Here is a 23343-nt window from a genome sequence, read left to right as displayed (position 1 = left end):
CACAATTTTCTATTTATTGCTGTGTTAATGCAACAACGCTTCACTGAAATCCCTTCAAGTCAATTGGTAAGGCTCTAATTCATTTTTCTTAATGTCTGGATTATATTCCAGGGAGTAGGTGTGCAATAATTTATTAAAGTTTTCCCATTTTATGGGCAAGTCTTTATACCCAGTTCTCTTTTACTGTGATGAATAATGTGGGAATTAACATCCCTCCACTTTTATTCCTTTTGGGTAGTTTCCCAGGAATAGGATTGCTGGAACCAAGGATGCATGTATATTAAATGATAACTATTTCAGGATCGCTTCCCACAAAGCCTGTCTTAACTGGTGTTTTTGTCAACAATGTTCTCTATTACGGCATTCAATAGGTGTTTTCACTCTTTCAAATGTTTGCCAGACTGATATCTGATGTGACCATTCCTTTAATTTGTATTTTCTTGACTACTAGTACATTTGAGCAGCATAACTTAGTGGTTAGGAGCACTGGTTTCAATGCCAGACTTGCTGGATTTAAATTCTAGTTCCAACACTCACTAGCTGTGTGTCCTTGAGCAAGTCTCTTAACCTCTCTGTGCCACAGGTACTTCACATGTCAAAAGGAGATAATAGTAACACCTACTTTTTTGTGGATATTAAATGCGTTAAACAATGTAAATCAGAGCACAAAGTAAACCCTCAATAAATATTGTTTATTATTATTACTTCTACCAGTACTATTATTATTATGGCATCTTTTCTTACGTTTCCATTGCAAATTTGTGAATTAAATCTTATTTACACTGGCTGTTTTTCTATTAGGTTATTAATTCCCATCATATCAAATTGTAAGTGCTCTTTGGGTGCTATTAGTCACAATAGGCTATGTTACGTCATGTTAACAAAATCTCAATGGCTCAGCACGATCAAAGTTTATTTCTCAACTTTCCAAAGTCTCTTGTAGGCCAAGAAGTCCTCCTTCATCTTGTAGCTATGACATCCAGGAAACGTTGCTTCCAGAATCCTTGTAGCAGGAAAAAAATGATTTGGAGGGCTGTGGTAGGCAGTTTTTAACCTCACATAATCCCCATGGTCTGGTGCTCACACCCTTATGTAATCCCCTTTCCTTGGGTGTGGATTTAGTGACTTGCATCTAGCAAAGAGAGAATGCAGTAGAGGTGATGGGAGATCACTATCAGACTAGGCTGCAAAAAGACTGAGGCTTCTGAATTGTGCCTTCCTTCTGCCCACTCTGAGAGAAGCCGGCTGCCCATTTGACAAGCAAGTGAGAACGGCCTTCAGCCAAAGCCAGCCAGGAACTGGGCCCTCAGGCCAACAAACTGTGAGGAACTCAATCCTGCCAACAACGCGTGAATCAGCTTTGAGGTAGATCCTGCCCAGTGGAGCCTCCAGAGCAGCTGAAAGCACCGGCCAGCACTTTGGTTGCAGCTGAAGGCGAGCAGGTTGTGCCACCCCAAAATATGCCTCTCTGGCGTGAGGATTCTGAGCTAAGGCAATCAAAACCCAGCAGATTCAGGAAAAGCTCTTTACCTCTCCCTCAACTGCCTCAATTTACATTGAAAGGGGGGTCTGTACCAGGAAGAGAGCCATTAACAGAGACACCTTTTCACCTAAGAAACTTGTCTGCGTAACAGGGCCACCTTTGTTTTCTAAACATCTCCTCTCTCTTCCCATGAATGGTCCTTCTTCCCTTTCTATCCCCAGATTCTACCCCTTTCCTTAGCTCAGGATGGTGTACAAGCTTCAATTACCTCACTGTCTTCTGAGTCTTAATAGCTTTATGAGGCTCCCATGTGTACGTAATTTTGTTTTTTTCTTGTTAATCTGTCTTATGTCAATTTAATTATTACACCAGCCAAAGAACCTAGAAGGGAAGAAGGGAAAATTTTCTGCCCCCACACAGCCTATTAGAGATCTTGAGCCAGAGGACCTAGCCAAGCTTCATCCAGGTTCCTGACTCACAAAATGTGAAATAGCAAATGTTCGTTGGTTTATGCCTCTAAGTTTTAGGATAATCTGTTATACAGCAACAAATAACTAATACAAGAATAGAACAGGGTATTTTTAAGGCCAGCAAGTGGCTTTTATCATATCTGCCCATATCTCGTTGGCCAGAATTTAGTCTCATGGCCCAACGAACTACATGGGATATTGAGAATGTAGTCTTTCTATGTGCTTGGGAAGAGAAAATGAAATGTTGTACACATGGTGATGTCTGTGCCACAACTTCTTTCTATCCTCTGTTTGCAAATATTTTTTCTATATCTATTATTTGTATCTTGTCTTTGTTCATGTTATCTTCTGCTATACAATATATTTTTTTCATTTTTCACAGGCAAATGTCTACGTCTTATATTGTATGGCTTCTGGGTTTCTAGAATTGGTTAAGGAGGTCTTCATTAGCACTTGATTGAATATGAAGTCTACTCTATTCTCTTGCAAGATTTCTATTGTTTTATTATTTTAGATAAGTTTTTAATTCATATGTAATTTATTTTTGCATTTGGAGCATAATTTTTATTTTCTTTCACACGGTTAACGATGATAGTATCATTTATTAATAATTCCTTTTCCCCCACTGAATTGAATTACCAACTTAATCATATATTCCAATTTAATCATCATATAGACTGATAACAGTTTCTAGATTCTCTTTTTTGATCTACTAATCTAGCATCTATTACTGTGCCAATACAATATTGATTCTATTCCAATGGCTTCCTACTATTTTTTGATATCTGTTAGGCAGGACCTCAACCCCATTGTTCTTCCTTTTCATTATTTTTTTTAAATACATTTGGCAATTTTTCTTCAATATAAAATTTAAAATCATTTTATCCAATATCCCATATATGCTCAAAAAAAACAAATGAAAAAATCTCCTGAGTATTCTAATTGGAATTATACTATGGTATACTATTAATTTGAAGATAATATTTGTATGATAGATTATTTATATTTATTATTCCTTCTCAAAAAAGATAGCTTTTAATTTTTCCAGATAATTTACATATATATATAATTATGAATATTTATGAATGTAATTTGTATATTTAATATGTATAAGCTGAACCAACTTGAAAAGCATTGTAGTATCCATCAGTTTTCGATTCTTCTGTGTTGTTTCTTGTTGTGCCTTTTGTATCATTTATAGATTTTTATCTTCTTAATGTACTATTTCTTAATCTATTATAGAGAAATCACACACCTTCCCTGTGCCTTACTTTGCTCATCTCTAATTTACAGAAACAATGCCTTGTACTGTGCCTTAAGTACATTGAGAGGCAGAGAGTGTGGTGATCATGGGCGAGGTAGCGTATTGGCTAAGACCACGGGGTTCAAATCTCAGTTCTACCACTTTCTAGCTTTGTAGTCTTCGCAAATTATTTAATTTCCTTCTACCTCATTTCCTCAAATTTAATATAGAAATGATAATATTTCTTATCTCACTGGATAGTTGTGAAGATTAAATAAATTAGTGCATAAAAATAATGTAGAATAATGCCCAGCCCAGAGTATGACTTGATAAGTATGATCTGTTTTCTTCATGGTAGCAGTAACTATTTGTTGAAATTTAATTCTCATTATTTACATCTGCTTCAGATATAATTATCTTCAGTATTAAGGAAAAAATTAAAGGAATAGATTGTTATTTAAATTTAATAAAGCAAGGTATTTGTTATATCTAAAAGAGATTTCTAAATGTGGAATAGTTTTGGTTATTTGCTTTTGGTATGAAAAAATGCTGATTTTTTTTTTTTTTTTTTTTTTTTACTGTTGCTTCTTAGTGATTCTAATCACTCTTATGAGTGATTCTAATAATGCCCAAGCAAATGTGTTTCTGTTCCCTAGTGAAATTTTAATGATTCCTTCAAGGAATGGTTGTTGAAAATATTCAACAATAGTACATCAACTAAGGGTAATTTTTCTTTTCCTTTTTTTAAGAAAAATGAATAGTTGTTTGTCTTGTTGTTAATTTTTCAATACTATCAGTCAAGAAAAGGCATGCTGGGCCGGCCTGGTGACTTAGCGGTTAAGTGCACACGCTCCGCTGCTGGCATCCCGGGTTTGGATCCCGGGCGCGCACCGACTCACCGCTTCTCCGGCCATGCTGAGGCCGCGTCCCACATACAGCAACTAGAAGGATGTGCAACTAGGACATACAACTATCTACTGGGGCTTTGAGGGGAAAAAAAAGGAGGAGGATTGGCAATAGATGTTAGCTCAGAGCCAGTCTTCCTCAGCAAAATGAGAAGGATTAGCATGGATGTTAGCTCAGGGCTGATCTTCCTCACAAAAAAAAAAAAAAGAAGAAGAAGGAAAAAGAGGAATTAGAGAAAAATGTTTAAATTTTTTCTCCCCATCATTCTCACATTTGGTGTCATAGTTCAGTGTGATATTGCTTATGTGACATCAGGGGAATCTCCTCTTATCTGTTTTAGAGCCTACCCAGCAGTCACTGTACTTATTCATCTATCTCTTCCGTCATTTATGTATTCAACAAGTATTTATGGAGTGGCTTGTGTGTTCTAGCCATTGTTCTAAAAACTGGGAAAACAGCATAAGGAAAACAAATAAAAGAAAACATCACCAAAAAAACAAAGTTCCTGCCCTGGAGGACTATACATTTTGGTGGAGAATTCAAAGACTAAGCAAGTGAGTAAATAAATCCATAGTATATTGCCCAGGAGTCATAGATAGTATGCCTGTCCAGAGAAGGCCACTCTGAGGATGTTACATTTGGACAGGGACTTACAGGAAGCCAGGGAGCCAGTGCCACAGAAGCCTGGAGGTAGAACGTACAGAGAGGACACCAAGATTACAAATGTGCTTGGTATGTTTGAAAATTGGCAAGGAGGCCAGAGAGGCTAAGCGCATGAGCATGAGGAAGAGCTCTGGGAGATAAGGTCAGAATGAGGCTGGAGGCTGGACCATGGAGGGCCTTGTAGATCAGGGTAAGAACTTTGGACTTGAATCTACCTGTGAAAGGAAGCCATTGGAGAGTTGAGGACAGTCAGAGATGTGCTCTGATTTATATTTTAAAAGGATATTTTCTTGACTCTTTCCTTTGCCAAAATCATTCTCTCTCTAATCCCCACATTTACCATGCCTTTACCAGAACCTGAGTAAAGTTGAAAACTTGCTCCGCTCACTAGTGGGGAATGGTGATGGTATTAAATATCTCCATCTATGGGGTGGAATTGGTTGGGTGCCTCTGGAGTGAGTTCTAATTCCCCCAAAAAAGGACAATCTGAGTCTTATTGAGTTCTTTCCAAGAAAACGAAAGTTAGAACCTCTGGGTTCAACTTAAGTGAAGATTTAGGCCACAATTGTAAGCAAAGCTTTATTCGTTCTTTGTTTTTTTCATTCACTCATTCAACAAGTGTATACTGAACGTCTACTACGTGCCATTACTATGCTAAGCGCTAGAGATACAACCGTGAATGAGATAGACAAGGTTTCTATCCTCACAGAACTTTTAGTCTGTTGACTTACATATGACTCTAGGGCATTCGGTTCCAGGATCAAAGTAGCTAGAATTATTCCTCCAGTTTCAGAGAGTACTATTTTACACCAACTGTTACATTAGATCAACTTGGCCACCTGAACCCTCAAATGGTCATGCATTTGCCAGGCTTCCACATTTATAACAATGAGATGTCCGGATTTATAGTCATTATTAAATATATACTCTGTGGCGTGTTCCTGGTAGTAGTACCATCTTCAGGCAAAAGGCAATTTCAATTAATTTCATGCTTCTAAGTGAAGGCACTTTGCTGTTGGCATGTAGGCCATTCACTTATTATGTCTTTAATAATCTAAGACTTTAAAAAGAACTTATTAAATTAAAATGAAGCATTCAAAGCCAATCATATCTTATGAACTGGAATACATGTAACAGGATTAAAATTTCACTCTCTTCTAAGAAGGCAGCCAACAGAGAAATAACTCAAGATTTGGGATGTGAAATCAATCTTCTTTCTACTTGAGGAAACTGTTTTAAGGGTTTATAAAGAGGCTAAAAAGTATCTTGCACAGCTTTATATAGGCATAAATGGATTCAAAATGTGACCAAATCACATTACTCACTAAATGAACTTCTTAGTAAACCAACAAGCATTTGCTGAGAATCTATATATAGAGAACTGAGATTGCTCTATGATCTTTTCTGAGGCTTCCTGGATGTCTGACTGGCCCTTGGCTGAGATGAGGGCAGTGGGATTTACGATGTGCTCTTTAAAGTCCAAAACTCCCCTGAGGACAGCTAAACTGGTTTGTTTACTGATGGTTTTCACCTGTGTGATGGTAAATTTTATGTGTCAATTTGACTGGGTCAAGAGATGCCCAGTTAGCTAGTAAAACGTTATTTTTGGGTTTGTCTGTGAGAGTGTTTCTGGAAGAAATTAGCGTTTGAATCAGTAGACTAAGTAAAGAAGATATGCCCTCATCGATGTCAGTGGGCTGCATCTTTTATAATCCAATTCTTTGATGGCCTGAGAGAACAAAAAAGAAGAAAAGTAAATTTGCTTTCTCTGCTTGAGCTGAACATCCATCTTCTCCTGTCCTTGGACATCAGTGGTCCTGGTTCTCAAGTCTTTGGACTAAGACTGGGACTTACACCCTTGGTTCCCAGATTCTCAGGCCTTCAGACTCGAACCGAATTATAACACTGGCTTTCCTGGATCTCAAGCTTGCAGGTGGCAGATCTGCAAGATAATGTATATACAATAAATCTCCTCATGTATATACATATCTATATACATATATATGCACATGTATGTATGTATGTATGTACATATATATGTATATAGATATGTATATACATGAGGAGATTTACCATATATATGTATACATATGAGATTTATTCTAGGAGTTGGCTTATATATATATGGGTTATATGGGTAATATAAACATACATATCTATATTTGTGTATGTATATCCTATTGGTTCTGTTTCTCTCAAGAACCCTGATCTAACACAACCTAGTTTAACCAGTTGACAGTCAGATTTGGCTATGTGACCAGAGGGACGTAGAAGATCTTGCTGGGAATTTCTGCCTTGAGTCTTCCTGAATTAAGATTCATCACACAAATCCTGCAGTTCAATTCAGAGATGAAGCACATTACTGTGTGAAAAAGAACTTGTGTCTTGATGTCTTTTGGATTCCCAATGCATACTGATGTTCTCTTTCTCTTACTGAATATAATATTTGTCTTTAAATAAAAGCCTTATGTGACTGTGCTCTGAAGAGTCATAGGAATCCTTTAAAAAATCTGAGCTTATGAAATCTTTGTACTGTAGGTATTCAGCACTGTGCTAGATAGTTATTTTGGAGTATACAGGTGTATTAAAGATCATAGAGTCCAGTTTGGAGGATCACAATAAATAACATACATGGGAACAATTACAAATAATAAAGAGGATATAATCGTTAAATATGGTTGTAGGGATTACTTATAACCATGAGAGGATGTGGGGGAGCCCTAACTGAGGCAAAGATAGGAGACAGCCATTGAACAAAAAACAAATAAATAAGCAAGAAAATTCCAGGTAAATAAGAAATATAATTCCAGTAGCAAGCGCTATAGTGAAAATAAAACTGGATGATGTGATAGAGTGCGACTAGGCTACTGGGTAACCCTGGAAAGTTAGGCTATGCCTTTCTGAGGATGTGTGTCTCCAGCAAAGGCTGAGGCTCCTCTTTCTGTTTTGATGCCTGCACTCTCACTAGGGATTCCCCTCTCTGTGCAGGAAAAGGGCATCCCCAGCTGATGATTTAGCATACATTGTCTAGTATCCTTCACTGACAATCTGGTTGAGAAATAGACAGACACTAACTTAATGCTTATACAAAGAGACTTTGGCACCAAATTCTCTCATTTGCTTTTACGTGCTGCCAGAATTTTTTGATTAATGGAAAGTACATCCTTACCCCCAACAAAAACATAGCCTAAGGGAACTATCAACAAAAATTTGGTCCAGATTGGTGGGAGTGGCAGGTTAGTGCAATAACTAGAATGGCCTATCATACCCTAGTCTGAACATTTCAGCAAATCAAGCAAATTACACGTCCACAATCACGTTTTGATTTTACATTGATTGGCTGTACAAATATAATCGTGCAGAAGATGATGCAACTTAACTGAAACGAGGCAGGATACCACCCTTACCTAGAAATGCATTAATAAATAACAAAACAATAACAATAATTATAAGTAACTTTTGAACACTATATATGTAGTAGGAATGGTGCTAAGGACTTGACATATGAAATTTAATAAAATGAAGGTGCATTAAAGCTTCTCGGTATAATGCTATTTCCAAAAGAAATGCAAATCTTACTCTCCCCTAGCCTTCCACACCCCCCCCTCCAAAAGCATGTCTGTACTGATATTTTCTTAAGGACAGTAAGGAGGGGATTATACAACACATACAAGCAAAATTTCTGAAAATCCTCTAGAGATATCCCTTCTTTTGACAAATGTACCTCTCTATGTAATAATTGCTCCTACATTTTGTTCTCTTTTTAAATCTGAATCTTTTTATTTCCTTTAGAAGGATCCATGGCCTTGGTAAAATGCACAAATCTTGAATGGAGCTTGATGAGACTTTACATATTTATACGCCTTGTTACCACCACCCGGATAAAAACTGAAAACATTTCTAAAACTCTAGGAAGCTCCCTCGTGCTTTTTTTCAGTCAATACCTACGCCAGAGGAAACCACTCTGATTTCCATCAACATAGATTAGCTTCACTTCTTTATGAACTTCAGAAAAAGAATCAGTTAGCATAGTCTTTTTTTGTCTGTTTTGTTTCACTAAGCATAATGTCACTGAAATTTAGTCATGTCGTTGTGTGTATCAGTATCTCTTCTTTTTTATTCATTCCATTGAAAGAATATACTACAATTTATTTATCAATTCTTCAGTTGATGAATACTTGAATTGTTTCTAATTGGGAGCTATTAAAAATAAAAATACTCTGAATATTTTTTTGTGGACATGTGCAATTTTTCTCTTGGGTGTATATGCAGGACTGTAATTGTTGGGTCATATCTTAGAAATACATTTAACTTTATTTAGAAACTTCCAAATACTTTTCCACTGTGAATGTAATGTAATTTTATATTCACACCAGCAATGTTTTTATTGTATCCCGTCCTTGTCAACTCTTCTTGGCAAATCTTTTAATTTTAACAATTTTGGTAGGTTTGTAGTGGCTTCTCTTTTTAATTTATTTTATAAGCCTTTGTTCTCCTTGTGCTTCAGTTTGTATAGTTTCTATTGTCCTGTTTTCATGTTCACTGATCTTTTCTTCTGTAGTATCTAATCTGCTAGTAAACCTGTCTAGTGAATTTTTCATCTCAGTTATTATATTCTTCAGTTCTAGACTCCATTTTATTCTTTTTTATAATTTCAGTTTCTCTATTGAAACTCCCTATTTGTTCCTTCCTTATTGTCATGTGTTTCTGCATAGCCTTAAACATATTTATACTAGCTATTTTTAAGTCATTATTTGCTAATTTGATCATCTCTGTCATTTCTGGGTCCCTTTCTTTGACTGATTTTTCTCATGTTATGAGTCACATTGTCTTGCTTCTTTGCATGTCTAGTAATTTTTACTGTATGTTGGACATTATAAATTCTATGTTGTTGAGTTTCTGAATTTTTTGGTTTTCTTTAATAGAATATCAAGTTTCTTTCCAATAGGTAGTTAATTTACTTACAGATTAGATTGATCCCTTTGAGCCCTATCTTTAAGTTTTGCTAGGGTGAGGCTAGAATAGGCTTTACTCAAAGACTAGATAAGCTCTATTGCTAAGGCCTGGATTTTCTGAGTTTTCTGTTAAAAGTTATGGTATTCAATTAGGTTTCTCCACTCTATAACTGTAATATCTCCCAGCCTGATATGAGTTCTAGCAGTTGTTTGACTTACAGTTCTTTGGTAATTGTTCTTTCCCCAGTTATTTTCTTTTCCCAGTGTTGTACACACCTTACGCATACAGAGCTTAATGTTCAGCCAAAGACTGAGGGGACCGCTCTGCAGATTTGTGGACCTCCTTCTCAGCAACACTCTCTATCTCTGGTAACCTGTCTCTCAAATTCTAGCTTAGTTAGTAGCACAAAACCTCAGATGTTGTTTCCATAGATCAGTGAGACTGTTGTGCTCAATTAGGGCTTCCCTTCAGGGACTCAGTCTAGAAATTGCCTTGAATCATAAAGCCACGGTACTTGTAGGGTTCATCTTGTTGCTTTTTCTTCTTTCAGAGTTTGCAGTCCTGTGCTGTCATCTAATGTCTGAAAGCAATTTTTTATATATTTTTTCCAGTTGTAGAGCTGATTATGGCAGGATGATAGTCTAATACCAGTTACTTCCATATGTACAGAGCCAGGAGCCTCTCTATTTAGCATATTTTTATATGCTTACTGGCTACATATACATCATTTTTATTGACATGCCTCCTCAAGTGTTTTTCTCCTTTTTCATGTTTTCATTATTGATTTGCAGGAGTTCTTTGTGCATTCTGGATATATAAGATTCTTTTGTCAGTTGGATGTGTTGTAAATATTTTCTCCCAGTCTGTAGTTTGCCTTTTAACTTTTTTAATTGGAAGTCAAATTGTACCAACAGAAAAATCAGGCTGGGTGATCAGGAGTTTGAGGGGAGTTGTCCTGATAAAGAGTAATAAGGGGCCAGCCCCGGTGGCCTAGTGATAAAGTTCAGTGTGCACTGCTTTGGCAGCCCGGGTTCGGTTCCCAAGTGTGGACTTATATCACTTGTCTGTCAGTGGCCATGTTGTGGGGGTGACCCACATATAAAATAGAAGCAGATTGGCAACAATTTGTTAGCTCAAGGCGAATCTTCCTCAGCAAAAATAAATAAATAAATAAAGAGTAATAATCTCTTGCCTAGTTTTTAGACCTTGGGCAGTTTTTGACTCAGAACTCATTGAATGAAAAGAGGTTGGTCTCTAGGAAGAAGGAATGACACCAACTGCACATGATAATGATTAACCCAGTTCTTCCCCATAGGGACTTATTGCCATTTACTCAGGTAACTATATACTAGAGGAAGGAAAATAATCACCTATTTTGAGGACTGTTGGTACACATTGATACCAGGAGATCCAAAGCATCATCCAAGGAGTTTCCTTCCTACCTTCTGACTATAGTGAGAGCCTATAGCAGACGTGTAATGAGGTTCTATATAAGGTTAGTCTCATAGTCCACTGGGACAACAGATGCACCTGGCAATCATTTCCCTAGTTCCTTAATATTTATTTGGGATAGAAATACTTAGTAGTTTGCACAATCCCCACATGGGGTATTTGACTGGTGGAGTATATCATAGTGGGTAAGGCAAAGTGGAAGCTTCTAAAACTTGATCACCTGGAGCCAAGAAAATAAATATTGCATCAGGGAGAGGAGAGAGAGGGCAGAAATTAGTCCCATCTCTCAAGGTGATGCTCCTTATCATAGCTCCATTTAATTCTCCTGTCTGGCCCATGAAGAAACTAGAATAACTATAGACTACTGAAACCTCAACCAATTAATAGCCCTGCCTGTAGCAGCTATGACTTGGTATTTTGCTAAGCAGATTAATATGGCCTGAAGTACTTGCAGCCTTCCTCTCAGAGAAGATAATCAGAAATAGTTGGTGTTCCAATGGAAAAGAAAACAGTACATATCTATGGTTTTGATCTTGGGCTAGCTTAACTTTCCTGCTCTCTATCATAATATAGTCTAAAGAGATCTGGATGACCTGGACATCCTACCAGAATATCCCAGGTGTGGAATATGCTTGCCACCAGAATCTGAAAAGGGTTTGTTTCTTTCCCCCTGGTGGGAAGCGCACAATGCAAAATTTGTCCGTTGATTTGGATAGATGTCTCCGAGTGTTCCTGACCCCTGAACCCCTGAAAGCTTTTATTGATGTATCAAGCCTCTAGATTTCTGTTAAGTTTATCCCTCCAGATCCATGTCTGGATCTCATGTGTTTTACCAAGTCCTCCAAAGCACTAGCCACTTCTTGCTTATCTGGCCTAATTAGCATGATGACTTGAATACAGTCATGTCTGTATGGCACAAATGGCAGGAATTTTTGCACCTTAACCTGAACCTGCTGCAAAACCCTTTCCTGTGGGCCCTACTCAAAACTGGCAGCCATCCATGAGGACCACCTGGACATACCTCAGAACACTGCATTGATCAATTATATGGACGACATTATGCTAAGTCGTAAGGTTGAGCAAGCCCAGTGACAATTTACTGTAAGACGAAAGAGATATATCCAGGATCGAGTGTGAGCAGGATGGGAGGGCACAAATGAAATGTGTGAGAAGTAGCTCAGACTCCCACATTATTCAACACTGCTGCACTAGCACGCATCTTTCGACTCACACTTAAGGTCACATAGTGTATCTCTTATGACCAGCAAATAGAGGAAGAAAAGCTTGAGTTCTTCACAGATGAGTCATGTTGGTATTTGAATGGAAGCTTAAAATGGATAGTGGCTGTACTAAAGGCTTAGTCAGGGGTGGCCTTGAAAGACAGGGATGAGAGGATAGTCCTTTCACTGGATAGTGCACAGGTCACCCATTTTATTTAACAGAGAACTTACCCACGGTTAGGAGATCAACAGACATTGGATCATAAACAGTAGAGAATGTCATAGCTGATTGGTGACAAGTATGGAAGGAAAAAGATTGGAAATTTGAAGATGAGGAGATCTGATGTAGAAGCATGTAGATGGGCATATGGAAATGAGCACAAAGTGAATCGATATGTCTATCACATATTAATGCTCACTGGAGAGTAACCACCGTGGAAGGTGCACTAAACAACCAAGTAAATAAAATGAGGTAGGCAGGGCTGAAACTAGCACAGGGCAATGAGGCACCTAGGGTGCAAAAGTTAAAGGAGGCACTCACTCTTAGGTGCTGACTCTGCATGTGCCCAGCACTAGAGTGAGTGACTCCTTAAATTTTTTTACCCCAGTCACCTCACTTATCTCACTCTAGCCAGTTGACGTCAGTTAGGCTTTGTCATTGTCTACATGAATGTATTAGCCACGGTGACTGTAAATGAGCCTGACAACATGGGCTCCAACTTACCAAGGCTGATCTAGCCACTGCTGCTGTATTTCTAACCTGCTAGCTGCAGAGACCAACACTAAGTCCCTGATATGGCATTATTCCTCAAGTAGACCAATTGGCTACTTGGTGGCAAGGTGACTATGTTGAATTCCTTCCATCTTAGAAGGGCCAGTAATTCATTCAAACAGGAAGAGACACACATTACAGGTATATGTTTGCCTTTTCAGCCCACAGAGCCTTCAACCAACACTACTTTCTGAAGGTGTTTGGTATGTCTGACACACCAGCATAGGATCTCATCAGAATAGGAACTCACTTGAGAGAAAAAGAGGTAAGGAAGCAGGCCCATGACCATGGAATCCACTGGTCATACCATATCCCACACCATCCAGAAGCTGCTGCCTGATAGAGTGTGGGAAACAGGCTTTTAGAGGCACAGCCTAAGTGCTAGCTCAGAGGCAATAATTTTATAAGGATGGCGCACCATCCTCCAGGTATCTGTATACACCTTAAATCAAAGACCTTGATATGGAACGACGTCTTCCACAGGAAGAAAAAGGTAGGTTCAGGAATTAAGGAGTAGAAGCGGGAGTGGCTCTTCTTACCATCATTCCCAATAACCAACTGGAGGAATTTGTACTTCTGCCCCAACAACTCTGGGCTCTTCAGCCTTATAAGTCCTGGTCCCTTAAGAGAGAATACTTCTGTAAGGAAATGGAGAAAAGTTATGATTGATGCCTGGGCATTTCAGGCTCCTTGTATCCAGAGGTCATCAAACAAGAAGAGAAGTTCCCATCTTGGCAAGGATGTTTGACTCTGATCCTTAGCAGGAGGAAGAGCTGCTGTGACACATGGAGGAGTATTATCGAAACCTAGATTATCCATTGGTGCATTCCTTGGTACTCCCTTCCCCAATTTGAATGGAAAATGACAATTCTCAGGCAACCTTGGTCTGAAAAGTATATTGTAGCCAGGCAACACTGCCAGGGGTACTTCCTAAGGGTAAGCAGAATTTGGAATGGGTAGTAAAGGAAAAAGATGATGAGTCTCAGTTGTGACCCTTACATCATAGCTGCAGGAGTTATAGCCGGCACGATTAATCTTCTTCTTCTAAGTTTTCCCTGGGAAGAAAGGCCCACCAGAATCCTGGAGGAGCTGCTCTCCAAACATATAGGGAGAAGTGGATGAACATAACATGGTGATGCACCTCCTGGATCCCCTTTCAAGGAAGGACTTGCTAATAGCTACTGGGAAGGCTGCTGGCAGACAGTTTACAGCTGTCAGTCCCTTCAGGAATCGCCTTGGCTGCAGAGAGCTGGTTGGGCAAGGTCACACGTGTCCCCCTTGGTAAGTCTCCCAACCACTGAAATTGTCTGAGTCTGCTTCTTCTGACAGTTATCTACTGCTTTAAACAGAAAATCAGCTAATTCCAATAACTGGTTAACGTTTTTTCCATCCATTTCATGGAATCAAAGACAAACTCTTGCAAGTTTATTGTGTCGTATTGTAGATGCTATTGTAAATTCAGTTAAGAAGTTCTGAATAGATAAAATATAGATAAATAGATAAAAAGATCACTGTTTTGTGGGAAAAATATGAATACAAATTTTGGTGAAGCATAGCAGCATATTAAAACAATATTAATACTCAATTAAGAAACTCGTAACTTAGAAACATACTTGGAATTCGTGGTAGTGTACGCTTTTTTTCTTTGAGGAAGATTGACCCTGAGCTAACATCTGTGCTCATCTTTCTCTATTTTTTGTACGTGGGATGCTACCACAGTATGGCTTGATGAGCGGTGCGTATGTCCACGCCCGGGATCCGAACCTGTGAACCCAAGGCCGCCGAAGCGGAGCGTGCGAACTTGAACCACTACACCACCTGGCAGGCCCCTGTAGTGTACTCCTAATTGAGGGGTTTGCAAATTTGTGTCTTGTGAATTGTCAAATAGTAGACATTTTAGGCTTCGTAGGCTATATGGTTTTTGACACAACTGCTCAACTCTGCCATTTAGTGCAAAAGCAGCCATAGAAAATCCATAAACAAAAGAGCGCAGCTATGTTCCAATAAAACTATATTTACAAAAACAGGCAGAGTTCCAGATTTGGCCAGAGGGCTATAGTTTACCAATGTCTACATTGGCAATGTAGATGTCTAATGCAAAAAGTATAATAGCATGGCTTAAAATATTCTCTCTTTGTACCCGATATTAATCATATTTTATGTGTTTGAACATCTGAACAACTATTTTGCATATTAAGTGTCCTACAATGGTATTAAACATTTAAAAAAAATTTAAATTAACATGTTCACATATGGAGTGCCAAAGTCCAGTCTCTGAAGCTTTTAACATATTACAATTATTGAAAACAAAGTTTGCAAGCAGGAAGACATTGAAATTTAAGGTTGTAAGAGCGAGAAAGAAACGGAATAAACTAAATTTTTAGAGCTCAATGTGTAAGATTTAATTTTGAAACTCAAAAATTGCACTTTTTGAGCATCTCAACTTGTAGAAAGAATCTTCTGATGGAGCTCCTAGTTTTAATTGGTATATGTACATTTTGCATCAAAATGGAATGAAATTCAGAAGACATATGATTTTATACCATCAAAATTTTGTGAAACATTCAAGAGAATCTTAAATAGTGACAATTTACTTGACAGGTTTTATCTTGTAAGAATATTTTTTTATTGGTGAGGAAGACTGGCCCTGTGCTAACATCTAGTGCCAATCTTTCTCTTTTTTCTTGAGGAAGAGTGGCCCTGAGCTAACATCTGTGCCCATCTTCCTCTATTTTGTATGTGGGATGCTGCCACAGCATGGCTTGATGAGTGGTACAGGTCCACGCCCGGGATCCGAACCTGCACACCCCAGGCTGCAGAAGCCGAGTGTGCTGAACTTCACCACTGTGCCACTGGGCTGGCCCCCTGTAAGAATATTTCTTGAAGAAAGATACTCTAAATGGAGAGAAAAAGTATCTAAGAAAACATTTGGGCTAAAATACCTACACACTAAAAAAATATAACAGAGAATTTTCTCCACTCTGCAGAATTTTTTCTGAGCTTGTCAGATAGCAGAGCACTAAATAGGGAGAGTTTTCCTCAACTGAAACTTCATGTTTTACAGACAAGAGACAAGAGCATCAAATTTATTAATCCTAAAATGGAAATTTGAAAACGACTACAGGTAATTAAAAAATAAAGGTAATTATACCATATGAAAAAAATATAATCTTCAGAAAAATACCAGTAAGAGTATTAAAAATGGACACAGTTAAGAAAATGATTAAAGTGGATGAATATGTACACAATTATTTTACTTATATTCTATTGGTAAGATAATCACTGTAAAAAGTTTTTTTAATTTTGATTTATTTTACATAGTATATTTTAGAAAGAAGTTTACTTTTGAAAATAGTTTTGAATAGAACTATTTTATATGCCAGTTAGAATAATAAACCTATTAGTCAATATATATATTGACTTATAATTAAAATTATATATTGACTCAAAACTGCATAATTTTAATTATTTTAGTATCTCTTTTTATTCTCAAAATTATCGTTTGGAATATAAATTATTTGTGCCTTTGTGATACTGGTCAACAAAACCAAAGGATCTTTTTCAGAACTCATGCTCTTTTGATGGCAATGAATGGGAGAATTCTTTTTTTTTTTTTATTGAGGTCAGATTGGCTTATAGCATTGTGTAAATTTCAGGTGTACTTTATTATATTTCAGTTTCTCTATGGACTGCATCGCGTTCACAACCAATAGTCTAGTTTTTATGTGTCACCATACATATGTGTCCCTTTACCCCTTTCACCCTCCCCCACCCTCTTGTCCTCTGGTAACCACTAATCTGTTCTCCTTGTCTATGTATTTGTTTATCTTCCACATATGAGTGAAATCGTATGGAATTTGTCTTTCTCTGTGTGACTTACTTTGCTTAGCATAATGCCCTCAAGGTCCGTCCATGTTGTCGCAAGTGGCACAATTTTGTCTTTTTTATAGCCAGGTAGTATTCCATTATATATATATATACCGCATCTTCTTTATCCATTCATCTGTTGATGGGCACTTGGGTTGCTTCCGCATCTTGGCTGTTGTGAATAATGCTGTGATAAACATAGGGGTGCATATGTCTTTTCAAATTATTGATTTCATGTTCTTTGGATAAACGCCCAGTAGTGGAATAGTTGGATCATATGGTATTTCTATTTTTAACTTTTTGAGAAATCTCCATACTGTTTTCCATAGTGGCTTCCCAGTTTGCATTCCCACCAGTGGTGTATGAGAGTTCCCTTTTCTCCACATCCTTTCCAATACTTATTTCTTGTCTTGCTCCTTATTGCCATTCTGATGGGTGTAAGGTCGTATCTCATTATAGTTTTGATTTGTATTTCCCTAGTAATTAGTGATGTTGAACATCTTTGCATGTGCCTGTTGGCCATCTGTATATATTCTTTGGAAAAGTGTCTGTTCATGTCTTCTGCCCATTTTTTGATTGTTGTTCGTTTTTTTGTTGTTGAGCTGTATGAATTCTTTACATATTTTTAAGATTAACCCCTTGTCAGATATACGATTAGCAAATATTTTCTCCCAGTTGGTGCATTGACTTTTCATTTTGTTGATGGTTTCCTTTGCTGGGCAGAAGCTTTTGACTTATGTAGTCCCATTTGTTTACTTTTTCTTTTGTTTGCCTTGCCCGAGTAGAGATGGTATTTGAAAAGATGCTGCTAAGACTGATGTCAGAGTGTACTGCCTATATTTTCTTCTAGGAGTTTTATGGTTTCACATCTTACATTCAAGTCTTTAATCCATTGAGTTAATTTTTGTGTATGGTGTAAGATAATGGTCTTTCATTCTTTTGCACGTGGCTGTCTCATTTTCCTAATACCATGTATTGAAAAGACTTTCCTTTCTCCATTGTATGTTCTTAGCTCATTTGTCAAAGATTAGCTCTCCATAGATGTATGGTTTTATTTCTGGGCTTTCAATTCTGTTCCACTGATCTGTGTGTCTGTTTTTGTGCTAGTACCATGACATTTTGTGCTAGTACCATGACATTATAGCTTTGTAGTTTATTTTGAAGTCAGAGATTGTGATGCCTCCAGCTTTGTTCTTTTTTCTCAGGGTTGCTTTGGCTGTTTGGGGTCTTTTGTTGTCTGATATAAATTTTAGGATTCTTTGTTCTATTTTCATGAAGAATGTCTTTGGGATTCTGATTGGGATTGCATTGAATCTGTAGATTGCTTTAGGTAATATGGACATTTTAACTGTTTATTCTTCCAATCCACAAGCATAGACTATCTTTCCATTTCTTTATGTCTTCCTCAATTTCTTTCAATAATGTCTTATAGTTCTTAGTGTATAGGTCTTTCACCTCCTGGGTTAAATTTATTCCTAGGTATTTTATTCTTTTTTTGTGATTATAAATGGGATTATATTCTTGATTTCTCTTTCTCCTAGTTCATTATTAGTGCAATACAAATGCAACTGATTTTCGTATGTTGATTTTTTACCAGTAACTTTGCTGTAGGAGTTGATTATTTCTAAGAGTTTTCTGATGGATTCTTTAGGGTTTTCTATACATAGAATCATGTCATCTGCAAGTAGAGATAGTTTTACTTCTTCCTTTCCAATCTGGATCCCTTTTATATCCTTTTCTTGCCTAATTACTCTGGCTAAAACTTCCAGTGCTATGTTGAATAAGAGTGGCGAGAGTGGGCATCCTTGTCTTGTTCCTGTTCTCAGAGGAATAGCTTTCAATTTTTCACCATTGAGTGTGATGTTGGCTGTGGGTTTGTCATATACGGCCTTTATTATGTTGAGCTATTTTCCTTCTATACCGATATATTGAGAGTGTTTATCATAAATGGATGTTGGATCTTGTTGCATCTATTTAGATGATCATGTGATTTTTATTCTTCATTTTGTTAATGTGCTATATCACATTGATTGATTTGTAGATGTTTAACCATCCCTGCATCCCTGGAATAAATCCCACTTGATCCTGGTGAATGATCCTTTTAATGTATTATTGTTTTTTATTTCTTAATATTTTGTTGAAGATTTTTGCATCTGTGTTCATCAGTGATATTGGCCTGTAATTTTCCTTTTTGTGTTGTCTTTGTCTGGTTTTGGTATCAGGGTAATGCTGGCCTCATAAAATGAGTTAGGAAGTGTCTTGTCTTCTTCAATTTTTTGAATAGTTTAAGAAGGATAGATATTAAATCATCTTTGAATGTTTGGTAGAATTCACCAGAAAAGCCGTCTAGTCCTGAACTTTTGTTTTTGGGGAGGTTTTTGATTACTGTTTCAATTTCTTTGCTTATGATTGGTCTATTCAGATTATCTATTTCTTCTTGGTTCAGTTTTGGGAGGTTGTATGATTCTAAGACTTTATCCATTTCTTCTAGGTTATCCAATTTGTTGGTGTATAGCTTTTCTTTTTGTTTTTTTTGTTCTTGTTGTGTTGTGGTTTTGTTTTTGGTGAGAAATATTGGCCCTGAGCTAACATCTGTGCTTATCTTCCTCTATTTTTTTGTATGTGGGATGCCGCCTCAGCATGGCTTGATGTGCAGTATGCAGGTCCGCTCCCAGGATCCAAACCTGCGAACTCTGGGCTGCCAAAGCAGAGCACACAAACTTAACCACTACGTCACTGGGCTGGCCCCGGCATATAGCTTTTCATAGTATTCTCTTATAATTCTTTGTATTTCTGTGGGGTCCATAGTAATTTCTCCTCTTTCATTTCTGATTTTATTTACTTGAGTCTTCTCTCTTTTTTTCTTAGTGAGTCTGGCTAAGGGTTTGTCAATTTTGTTTATCTTCTCAAAGAATCAGCTCTTAGTTTCATTGATCCTTTCTATTGTTTTTCTAGTCCCTATTCATTTATTTCTGCTCTGATTTTTATTATTTCCTTCCTTCTACTGATTTTGGGCTTTGTTTGTTCCTCTTTTTCTAGTTCTTTTATGTGTATTGTAAGTTTGTTTATTTGAGATTTTTCTTGTTCACTGAGGTAAGCCTGTATTACTATAAATTTCCCTCTTCAAACCACTTTTGCTGCATCTTATAAGTTTTGGTATATTATATTTTCATTTTCATTTGTCTCTGGGTATATTTTTTGATTTCTCCTTTGATTTCCTCATTGATTCAATGGTTGTTCAGTAGCATGTTGTTTAGTCTCCACATATTTGTGACTTTCCCAGCTTTTTTCTTGTAGCTGATTTTTCGTTTTGTACCACTGTGGTCAGAAAAGATGCTTGATATGATTTCAATCTTCTTAAATTTATTGAGGCTTGCTTTGTTTAAGAACAAGGGAATTCTAGTAATTTGTATTAAACATGTCTGATCATGTCACACACAATCTCATCTAATCCTCACAAAATCTATGCTCTAGACATTTTCTCCATTTAAAATTCAGGAAAAATAAGATTCCCTTAGAAAGGGAAATTGCTACAGATCACACAGCTGTGAATTTGCAAGGACAGATTTAAAACATTGGTTTTCCTGTCTCTGAAGTCCAAGGTCTTAATTATTATGCCATATTTTTGAGGATAGATACTTATCTTACTGCTTAAATCATGTTTGCTATTATCTGATTATAAAATTAGAAACATGGAAAATATTTTTTAAATCTGTTTATAAAATTATAAATACAGAAAATATATATTTTTAAATCTGTAGTAATACCCAGAAATAACTTTGGTAGTACTTTGGAGTATTTCCTCCATGATTTTTCTATGTGCGATTGTGTGTATTTAAGATTATACAATGCATTACATTCCTTTAGCCTGTGAGAAGAAAAGTAATGTGATAATAGTTGACACTAAACATTCAAATACGAAACATATACATAATGTTGAATTTCTTGGATAGCTGACATAGGTAATTAAAGAGAGGTCTGAATGGAACAAACTGTAAGATGTTACCTTTATAGTGTTACTTAGGATCAAAGACTAATGACAATTGAAGACTTTTTTTTCTGGAATACGAAGTACGTCTCAAATACAGTCTAACTCTAGACATTTATCGAGATGACTACTCCTTCCATGTATAATACAGAACACTTAAACACTCATCATTGTGAGTAATATTTACAGTCATTTTTACTTTTTATTGTGAATAGTGGAAAAAGAAAAATATTCCTTTGGTTTTTAATGGTTTCTTCCTCAGTTTGGCATTTATCTCTGGTTTGTACTCATGGTAATAGTCTCAGACAGGAATAATAACTTGCCTTTATATGTCGATTATATTATTTTCCAAGTTTCCTTAGTTTTTCAGTGATTTTATCTTAGAAATCTTTATATCAAGATTGTTTTAATATTTGTGTTAATGTCATTTTATACTTACTAAGTTTTTTTTAAAAAATGAAGAGACTTTCTGACTTTCGACATAGCTCCTTGTTATTTTATTAAGGGAGGCAGTCAGACTGACCTGGGTTCACATTGTAACTCAGCTTTTTTATTTGTTTGAGCTTCGGGTTCTCATGTGCCTCTTCTCTTAGATTTTGTTGTGGCTGGCTCCTTCTTACCATTCAGGTCTCAAGGCAAATGTAACCTCCTGAAAAAAGCCTTTACTGATGCCCCTATCTCTTAATAGATTACCCCTAACAACTCTCACATCCCATTGCTCTGCTTTCTTTCTTGTAACACTTGTCACAATTTGAATTTGTATCATACACTTTCTTGTTTATCTTGGTATTAATTCTCCTCTCCATCCCCTCCCCCCCATTATAAGGAAAGTTTCATGAAAGTAGAAACCTTTCCTGTCTCGTTCATGCCCGTAATTCTGGTACATAGAACAGTGCATGGCACACACTGGCACTTAATAAATAAATCACAGGGTTTTTTTTTTCTGCTGGAAGGTCCTCTCATTTCTACATCAAGCCAGTATCAACTTCGCCTTCAAGTGGTATCTAGGAATTTCCTTTCCATTAGTATCTCCTACTTCCTCATTGCCTGCAGAATGAGCTGATTTTTTTTAATGTTCTCTGAGACAGCACCTTTGCACATTTCTGTTTTGTCCTCATCATACTGCACTTTAGTCATCTGTTTGCTTGTCTGTCTCTTCTGTTTCATTTTGAACTTCCTGCAAGCAGGAACTATGTCAACTAGTTCTATTACCAAATGCCCAGCATAGTGCCTAAAGAATAGATGCTGAGATGTTTTTTTTCTTGTTGTTAAGTGATAGTAAATAAATGAAAATGGTTTGTCAAGGATTGAGACTAGAAGTAGGAGGGCAGATAGTGGCCTCTGACATCCACTTTAGGAATCTCACCTTTGAAAGTATCCTCACACATGCACAAGAGGTATGCACAAGGATGATGGTGATTTATAATAGTGAAAAGTGAAAACAAGCTACATTCTCATATTCTACATCCTTTATAATGGAATATTAAGCAGCCATTAAAAATATCACATGCATCCATATGTACTGAAATGGAAATATCTCCAAATCTTTTATTAAGTGACAAAAAAAATCAAGTGAGAGACTGTTATGTAAAGCACATTTCCATTTATGTAAAAAAATAAAGCAAATCCTATATTTTGCATTTGTACATGCGTATGTGTGCAAATGTAAAGGAACAGGAACCAAAGGGATATGCACGAAATGCTCAATAGTGGATCTCTCGTGGCAGGAGAGAGATGGGGTGCAATGAGGTGGTATGGAAAGAGACAGTTTACCTTTCATACTTTTATATTGCTTGGATCTTTTACAACAGATCTTTTAATTATGTAGGTGAAACTACTTTAAGGAGTCTGTGTTACTAATATAGGCAAGAAGTTATGAGGATCTGAAATAAGACAATGACAGTGAGAAAACAAAACACGTACTTGAGATTTGTAGGAAGTAAAAATGACAGAGCTTGATAAATAATTAATTGTAGGAAATGAGGGAGAAGGAAATATCTGGGGTGACCAAGATTTTAACCTTGGATGCCTGGGTGGATGGGGGCATCATTCACTGTATCAGACAACAAGGCAGAGAATAGTAGATTTAGATGGGAAAATGTGTTTAGTTTAGGCAAGTTGAGTTTGAGGTGCTTATGCAATTTCCAAATGGATCCATTCACTAGTTGGGTACATACAGGTCTGGAGCACTAGAAAGAGACTGGGAATAAAAATGCATATTTAAGGCAATCAACACAGATTGGATATTGGGAGTAGGGTGAGTTTTCCCAGCAGGAATTATAAGGAGGGGGATTCATAAATCACTGGAAACTAAATGCAAAAT

This window comes from Diceros bicornis, chromosome 21, assembly GCF_020826845.1.
Source record: "Diceros bicornis minor isolate mBicDic1 chromosome 21, mDicBic1.mat.cur, whole genome shotgun sequence".
NCBI lineage: Eukaryota > Metazoa > Chordata > Mammalia > Perissodactyla > Rhinocerotidae > Diceros > Diceros bicornis.
The sequence above is the reverse complement of the archived record's forward strand: the minus strand, read 5'-3'. Positions refer to the sequence as shown.